Source organism: Mobula hypostoma, chromosome 13, assembly GCF_963921235.1.
Source record: "Mobula hypostoma chromosome 13, sMobHyp1.1, whole genome shotgun sequence".
Taxonomy (NCBI): Eukaryota; Metazoa; Chordata; class Chondrichthyes; order Myliobatiformes; family Myliobatidae; genus Mobula; species Mobula hypostoma.
Genome location: NC_086109.1, coordinates 26,978,060 through 26,985,311, shown reverse-complemented (window position 1 = coordinate 26,985,311; position 7,252 = coordinate 26,978,060).

Genomic DNA, 7,252 nt, shown 5'->3' with positions numbered 1-7,252 from the left:
CAGATTACCTCAATACAGCTGAGGTGACGATATCAACCTGATTTTCCCTCCAAGGATTTGTCTCAACGGCTGTTTATTTCTAGGAAGTGTTTTATTTATTATTTTGTATTTCCAGCATATGCGCCTTTTTGCTTCTTAGTAAAACTCGGTCTTCTTCAGAAAAAAAAATACCTAACCCAGAATTTGTTAATTTAAACAAGTCCCTCATGCAGATTACCGGGATTCTGGAACAAACGCTAGTTCCCTGCAGGAGGAAAAGTCAGTTGGCTGGGTCAACATGTCCGTGGTCAACGTGGTGACTATTTGGATTTTGCAATAAACACCTTATTGCAAATTTTCCCAGGTTTTGCTGATCGGTTGGAGACTTTTAAGAAGGGGTAGAGGCAGAGAAGTTGCTTCCTTTTGTGGGGATGACCAAATTTGGGAATGTAGCTGTAGAACAGCCTCTAATAAAAACAAAAGTAGATTCAGGATAAAATTTTGTACTCTATGCTGCTTAGTATATATTTGCTTATACTGTGACTGGATTAATTGCATTAATTATAATCAGGTAAACACATTAAGAAGTTTCTATTAGTAAGGTTGAATGAAATGGATTGTAAGAGGCCCATATGTAGTCTAAGCATATGTATAGGACAAAAGGCCAGTTTCCATTATGTGGTAAAAAAAATTGTTCAAGTTCAATGACCTTTTAATTTCTGCTGTATGTTCTGTGTAACTATGTAAACGTATAAGAGATAATATATCTGCAAACTACACTTTACAGTTATTTAAATGCCTAAGCGTCTTCCTACACACTTTTGTTTGGTACTAAAATTGGCTCTGGTATGCTGCAGTTCGTTAATGTGCTCTGAGAGAGAAGCTAATGATTAAGAGGGTGTTAGAAATTCTATCTGACTAAGAAGCACTTCAAGTCCTGATGGAAGGATTTGACTAAAAATGTCACTATATTTTTCCAGTACAGATGCAGCCTGACCCAGTGAGTTCTTCTAGCAGTTTGTTTTTGTGATCTAAAATAATCTGATCATTCTCCAGTTTTATGTTGGCGACCCCCACAGCATGAAACCTGGGTAAATCCTATCGAATGTACGAGATTGCGGTGCAAGTTGATATGGTGGTTAAGAAGCTGTCTAGTGTATTGGCCTTCATTAGTCGGGAAATTGAGTTCAAAAGCTGTGAGGTAATGTTGTAGCTCTATAAAACTCTGTTTATATGACACTTCTGGTCACTTCAATATAAAAAGGACGTGGAAGTTTTAGAGAAAGTGCAGAGGATATTTACCAGGATGCTGCCTAGACTAGAGACCATGTCTTATGAGAATAGGTTGTGTAAGCGAGGGCATATCTCTTTGGAGCAAAGGAAGATGAGAGGTGATGTGATAGGGGTGTAGAAGATGATAAGAGGCATAGATAGAATGGACAGCCAGGGACTTTTTACCTAGGGTGGAAATAGCTAATAAAAAGAGGCATAACTTAAAGATATTTGGAGGAAAGTATGGGGAGGGAGAATGACAGAAGTAGGTTTCTTTTTACACAGAGAATGGTAGCTGTGTGGAACACACTGCCAGGGGTGGTGGTAGAGGCAGATGCATTACAGACATTTAAGAGACTCAGATAGGCACATAGATGAAAGAAATATGGAGGGCTATCTGGGAGGGAAGGGTTACATTTATCCTATAGTAGCTTAAAGAATCAGCACAGCTTCCTGGGCTGAAGGGTCTGTACTGTTCTACGTTCTATGTTCAATGTTTTGGAAAATTGTAAATTAAAAATTTCATAACATTCTACTGAAAGTTTTGTGATAGATTCTTACTTAATATGTTCTAAATTTTCAATTATTGTCACATATCATCATCAACTATACCTCACATTTCAAGTCATCAGTGTACAATAGTTGATGTCTATTTGGCTCTGTGAATAATCCAGGAAATTATAGGCTGTTGAACCTGACATCAGTAGTGGGAAAGTTATTGGAAGATATTCTAAGGGACCCGATGTATAATTATTTGGATAGACAGGGACTGATTAGGGAAAGTCAATGTGGCTTTGTGCGTGGTAGGTCATATCTAACAAATCTTATAAGATTTTTTGAGGAAGTTGATGAAGGCAAGGCAGTGGATATTCTCTCCATGGATTTCAGCAAGGCATTTGACAGGGCCCACACAGCAGGTTAGTCGAAAAGGTTCAGTAACTTGCAATTCAAGATGAAGTGGAAAATGGTATTAGACGCAAACACGAGGAAATCTGCAGATGCTGGAATTTCAAGCAACACGCATAAAAGTTGCTGGTGAACGCAGCAGGCCAGGCAGCATCTCTAGGAAGAGGTACAGTCGACGTTTCGGGCTGAGACCCTTCGTCAGCAACTTTTATGTGTGTTGAATGGTATTAGACATTGGCTTTGCAGGAGAAGCTCGAGGCTGGTTGTAGATAATTGTCTCTCTGACTGGAGGCCTGTGACTAGAGGTGTCGCACAGGGATTGGTGCTGGTCCATCGCTGTTCGTCATCTATATCAACGACCTGGATGATAATATGGTAAACTGGATCAGCAAATTTGCAAATGACACCAAAACTGGGGGTGTAGTGGACAGTGAAGAGGACTGTCAAAGCTTGCAGCAGGATCTGGACAAACTAGAAAAATGAGCTAAAAAACGGCAGATGGAATTTAATGCAGACAAGTGTGAGGTGTTGCACTTTGAGAGGACCAGTCAGTGTAGGTCTAACACAATGAGCAGTAGACCACTGAGGAGAGTGGTAGAACTGAGGGACCAGGGAATACAGATCCATAGTTCCTTGAAAGTGGCACCACAGGTAACTAGGGTGGGAAAGAAAACTACACATTGGCCTTCATAAATCAAAGTATTGAGTGCAGGAGTTGGGATATTATATGAAGTTGTTTAAGACATTGGTGAGACCTATTTTGGAGTACCATGTGCAGTTTTGGTCACATACCTACAGGAAAGATGTAAGTAAGTTTGAAAGAACGCAGAGAAAATTTACAAGGATGTTGCTGAAACTTGAGGACCTGAGGAAAGGTTGCATAAGTTAGAACTTTATTCCCAGGAGTTTAGAAGATTGAAGGGAGATTTGATCGAGGTATACAAAATTATGAGGGGTATAGATAGGGTAAATGCAAGCAGGCTTTTCCCACTGATGTTGGGTGAGACTACAATCAAAGGCCATGGGTTGAGGGTGAAAGTTGAAATGTTTAAACTTGAGCAGGGACTTCTTCCTCAGAGGATGGTGAGAGTGTAGAATGAGCTGCAAGTGCAATAATGATGCGGGTTTGATTTCAACATTTAAGAGGTACATGGATGGGAAGGGTATGGAGAGCTATGGTCCAGGTGCAGGTTGATGGGACTAGTCAAATTAATGGTTTGGCATGGACTAGATGGGCTGAAAGGCCTGTTTCTGTGCTGTAGTGGTCTATAATCTCAGGTTCAAGTGCACAGTTACTTGTAAGTCTCAACATAAGTAGACAGGGTTGTGATGAAGGCATATTGGTATTAAAAGTATTGGTGTATTATAGATATTGGTTTATTACTGTCACATGTACCAAGATAAAGTGAAAAGCTTGTCTTGCCTACTCTTTATACAGATCAAATTATTACACAGTGCATTGAGCTGGATGTTGGAAATCACTGCATTTTTAAATACTTTTTATAAGTATTTTTACAAGTCGAAAAGTAAACAGTATAATCAATTAATGTAAGACTGACGTTGTAGTTTAATTATTTTTACTTTTTAACAAACTCATATATTTTTCATTTTTATATATGTTAGTCAAGTCACTCCTCAGCCTCCTTGGTTTTAGGGAAAACGTTTGTAGTATATGGTGCAAACACAATAATCTGCAGATGCTGGAATTTCAAGCAACACACACAAAATGCTGGTGAATGCAGCAGGCCAGGCAGCATCTATAGGAAGAGGTACAGTCGACGTTTCGGGCCGAGACCCTTCGTCAGGACAAACTGAAAGAAGAGATGATAAGACATTTGAAAGTAGGAGGGGAAGGGGGAGATCCGAAATGATAGGAGAAGACAGGAGGGGGAGGGATGGAGCTAAGAGCTGGAAAGTTGATTGGGAAAAGGGATACAAGGCTGGAGAAGGGAGAGGATCATGGGATGGGAGGCCTAGGGCAAAAGAAAGGGGGAGGGGAGCATCAGAGGAAGATATAGTGAGAGGGACAGAGGGAGAAAAAAGAGAGATAAAGAAGGGGGGGGGAATAATAAATAAATAAATAAATAAACAAGTGATGGGGTAAGAAGGGGAGGAGGGGCATTAACAGAAGTTAGAGAAGTCAGTGGTCATGCCATCAGGTTGGAGGCTACCCAGACAGAATATAAGGTATTGTTCCTCCAACCTGAGTGTGGCTTCATCTTGACAGTAGAGGAGGCCATGGGTGGACATATCAGAAGGGGAAAGGGACCACTGGGAGATCCTGCTTTCTCTGGTGGACAGAGCGTAGTACTAACAGTTTATCACCTTCTTCTTCTATTTCCAGCTGCTTAGATGCATCTGGGCGTATTACAGCCTCCGCAGGATGTATAATTAATTACAGAACTTCAAGGAACTCAAATTCTCAAATACAACCTAGTCTCACGTATAAACTCTTCAATCAGATGTTGATTCTCTTGATGGCCAAAGATTTAACAGAAAACCAAAATAAATTTAAGCCAGATAGCCTCTTGAACAACATGCTTCTTTCAATTTTGTATCGATTACAGCTCAGCAAAACATGCTGGACTGTCTCTGGACTATCACAGTCACATAATCCAGTAGGATGTTTTCCTATTATCTTTAAGTAATAGTTTAGCCCACAATGCCCCAACCTAAGTCTTGTAAATTTCACCATATCTCTACGACTTAAAAGGTAACAGTCTGAGACCTTTTAAACGAGTGGGTGACTAGAAAAATAATGCCTGTCCCTTAATTCATTTTTCCAATCCTCCTGCCACTTCTTTATGCCTTTTTTAATCCTACTTCTCAATTGTGCTCTGCCTCAGGGAACTCTAATTTCTACTTGCCTGTGTTTATCACCTTCCTCATTTTGTTTGGTTAAGTATTAGCACATTACCCATGTGATGTAATTGTGTGGCCATTGATTGGTTTAGCTTATCTAAGGAATTTTCTGTTATCTCAAGTATAAAAGCGAAGGATTTTGCAGAGGCATTATTTTATTCTCTTTAATCTTTGTGCATTCATTTTAGCTTTGTTTTTCAGCTCTTTAGTATTTGAATGGCTGTTTGCATTTTAAAATAAACTATCATTAAGAAGACTACTTGCTATTCTTGACTCCTGGAAGAACCCCAAGGATTAGAAAATAACAGAGATCCAACATAAAAAAAGGTAAAGCAATTAAATGCAGAATAAAGTGTAAAAGCTACACTTGCAGTGCAGGTAACGATAATGTGCAAAATCATAACAAGTTAGATTGTGAGGCTGAAAGTCCATTTTTGGTGCTCACCTTCATTGTTTGGGACATAGAAAATAAAAATTAGGATAATACATTGGAACTTTATAAATCACTAGTTAGACTACACTTGGAGAACTGTGTGCAGTTCTGATCACCCCATTGTAGGAAGGATATGGTGCAGGGGAGATTCACCAGTATGTGCATGAATTGGAAAACTTTGGAAGAGATTAAGTATTTTCCCTAAGCCAAGGAGGCTGAGGAGTGACCTGACTAACATGTATAACAATTATAAAAGACATGGAAAGAGTAGATGTCCTGAATAATTTTCCTATGGTATGCATATCAAAAATAAGAGGACAAAGGTTTGTGAGAGAATAAGTTTTTAAAAGGGAGAATTTTCTACTCAGAAAACAATTGGTACATGGAATTCCTTGTCAGAGGAGGTGATGTAGTCAGATACAATCACAGCCTTTTAAGTCATTTAGACATGCTTTTGTGTGAGCAAGTGGGATTAGTGTGGATGAACAAAAAGATCATCATGAGCATGGAGGCCCAAAGGATCCATTTTGTACTCTGTAAGAGTCTCACTGTTCAATCACATTGAATGGATTCTTTATTCAAATTTAAGACAGCATCTATTAACCGAACAGATGATCATATTTATAATGTTATGTGCTGTCACTGGGGCACACACTTATTTCATAAGACAGATGGTTATTGCTTTTATGATGGCAAAATATTATGGCATTGATTAAAAATGGAAAAACTGGCAATGCTGGAAATTAGCTGGAAACAGCAGGTCAAACAGCACTTGTGGAACGAGAAACTAGTTGAATGTTTCAGGTCAGTGACACTTCATCAGATCAAAGTAAGACATGTTAGTTTTAACTGCAGAGATGGTGGGGAAGTAATTGAGACCAAGTTTGGTGAGGTGATTCCATTGTTTACAGAGCTGGATTGTTGATAGATTAATGAGAGATGTCATCCTTGTTATTTAACTTTGTTGCCCCTTTACCATAGTTGGAAACTCTCATCTGCGTCCCATCTATTGCTCCTAGTGTGTGGGTGAATGGTAGAGTTAGTGGGGTCATGATGGGATGTGGAGAGTATAAAATGGAATTAGAGTAGGATTAATGTGCATGGGCACATGATGGTTAGTGTTGACTCCGGGAGCTGAGGGGTCTGTGACTAATGAGAGTTGATGTTTCAAATCAAAGGCACTCAGCAGAACTGGAAATGCGAGTAAGCAAGTTAACTTTATGGCAGAAAGGCTGGGAGAAGGGCACTTTACAGTCGCCATCTAACATGCCTCCACCCGTCTCAGGGAAGTGAGGGGAAGGACAACTTTTTCACGCAGAGGATAGTGAGTGTGTGGAATGAGCTGCTGGAGGAGGTGGGTGAATCGGGCGCAATACGATAAGACACAGTTGGATAGGTGCATAAGGGGTCGCGTTATACTGTTTACTTTTTGACTTGTGTCCTAAATTCATTTTGGGCTCAATGCCATTCTTTTGGAATACGTTTTATTATCTGTTAATTTATTTGAGGTAGTATCTCTTTATATGTTGTGTGTGTTATGCACCTTGATCTGGAGGAACGTTGTTTTGCTTGGATTTATTCATGTACCCTTCAACTTGATGAGGGGGATGGGCGTAGAGGGATATGGGCCAAATACAAGGAATTGGTATTAGCTGGGTGCACACCGTGGTTGGGCTGAAGGGTCTGTATCTGTGCTGTATTCCTCTGACTTGGACAAAGCCTACGCTGCTTTCCTTGATGCTGTTTGAACTGCTGAGTTTACAATATGCTACAGATTTTATAACATTGCTGTTTGTTGGA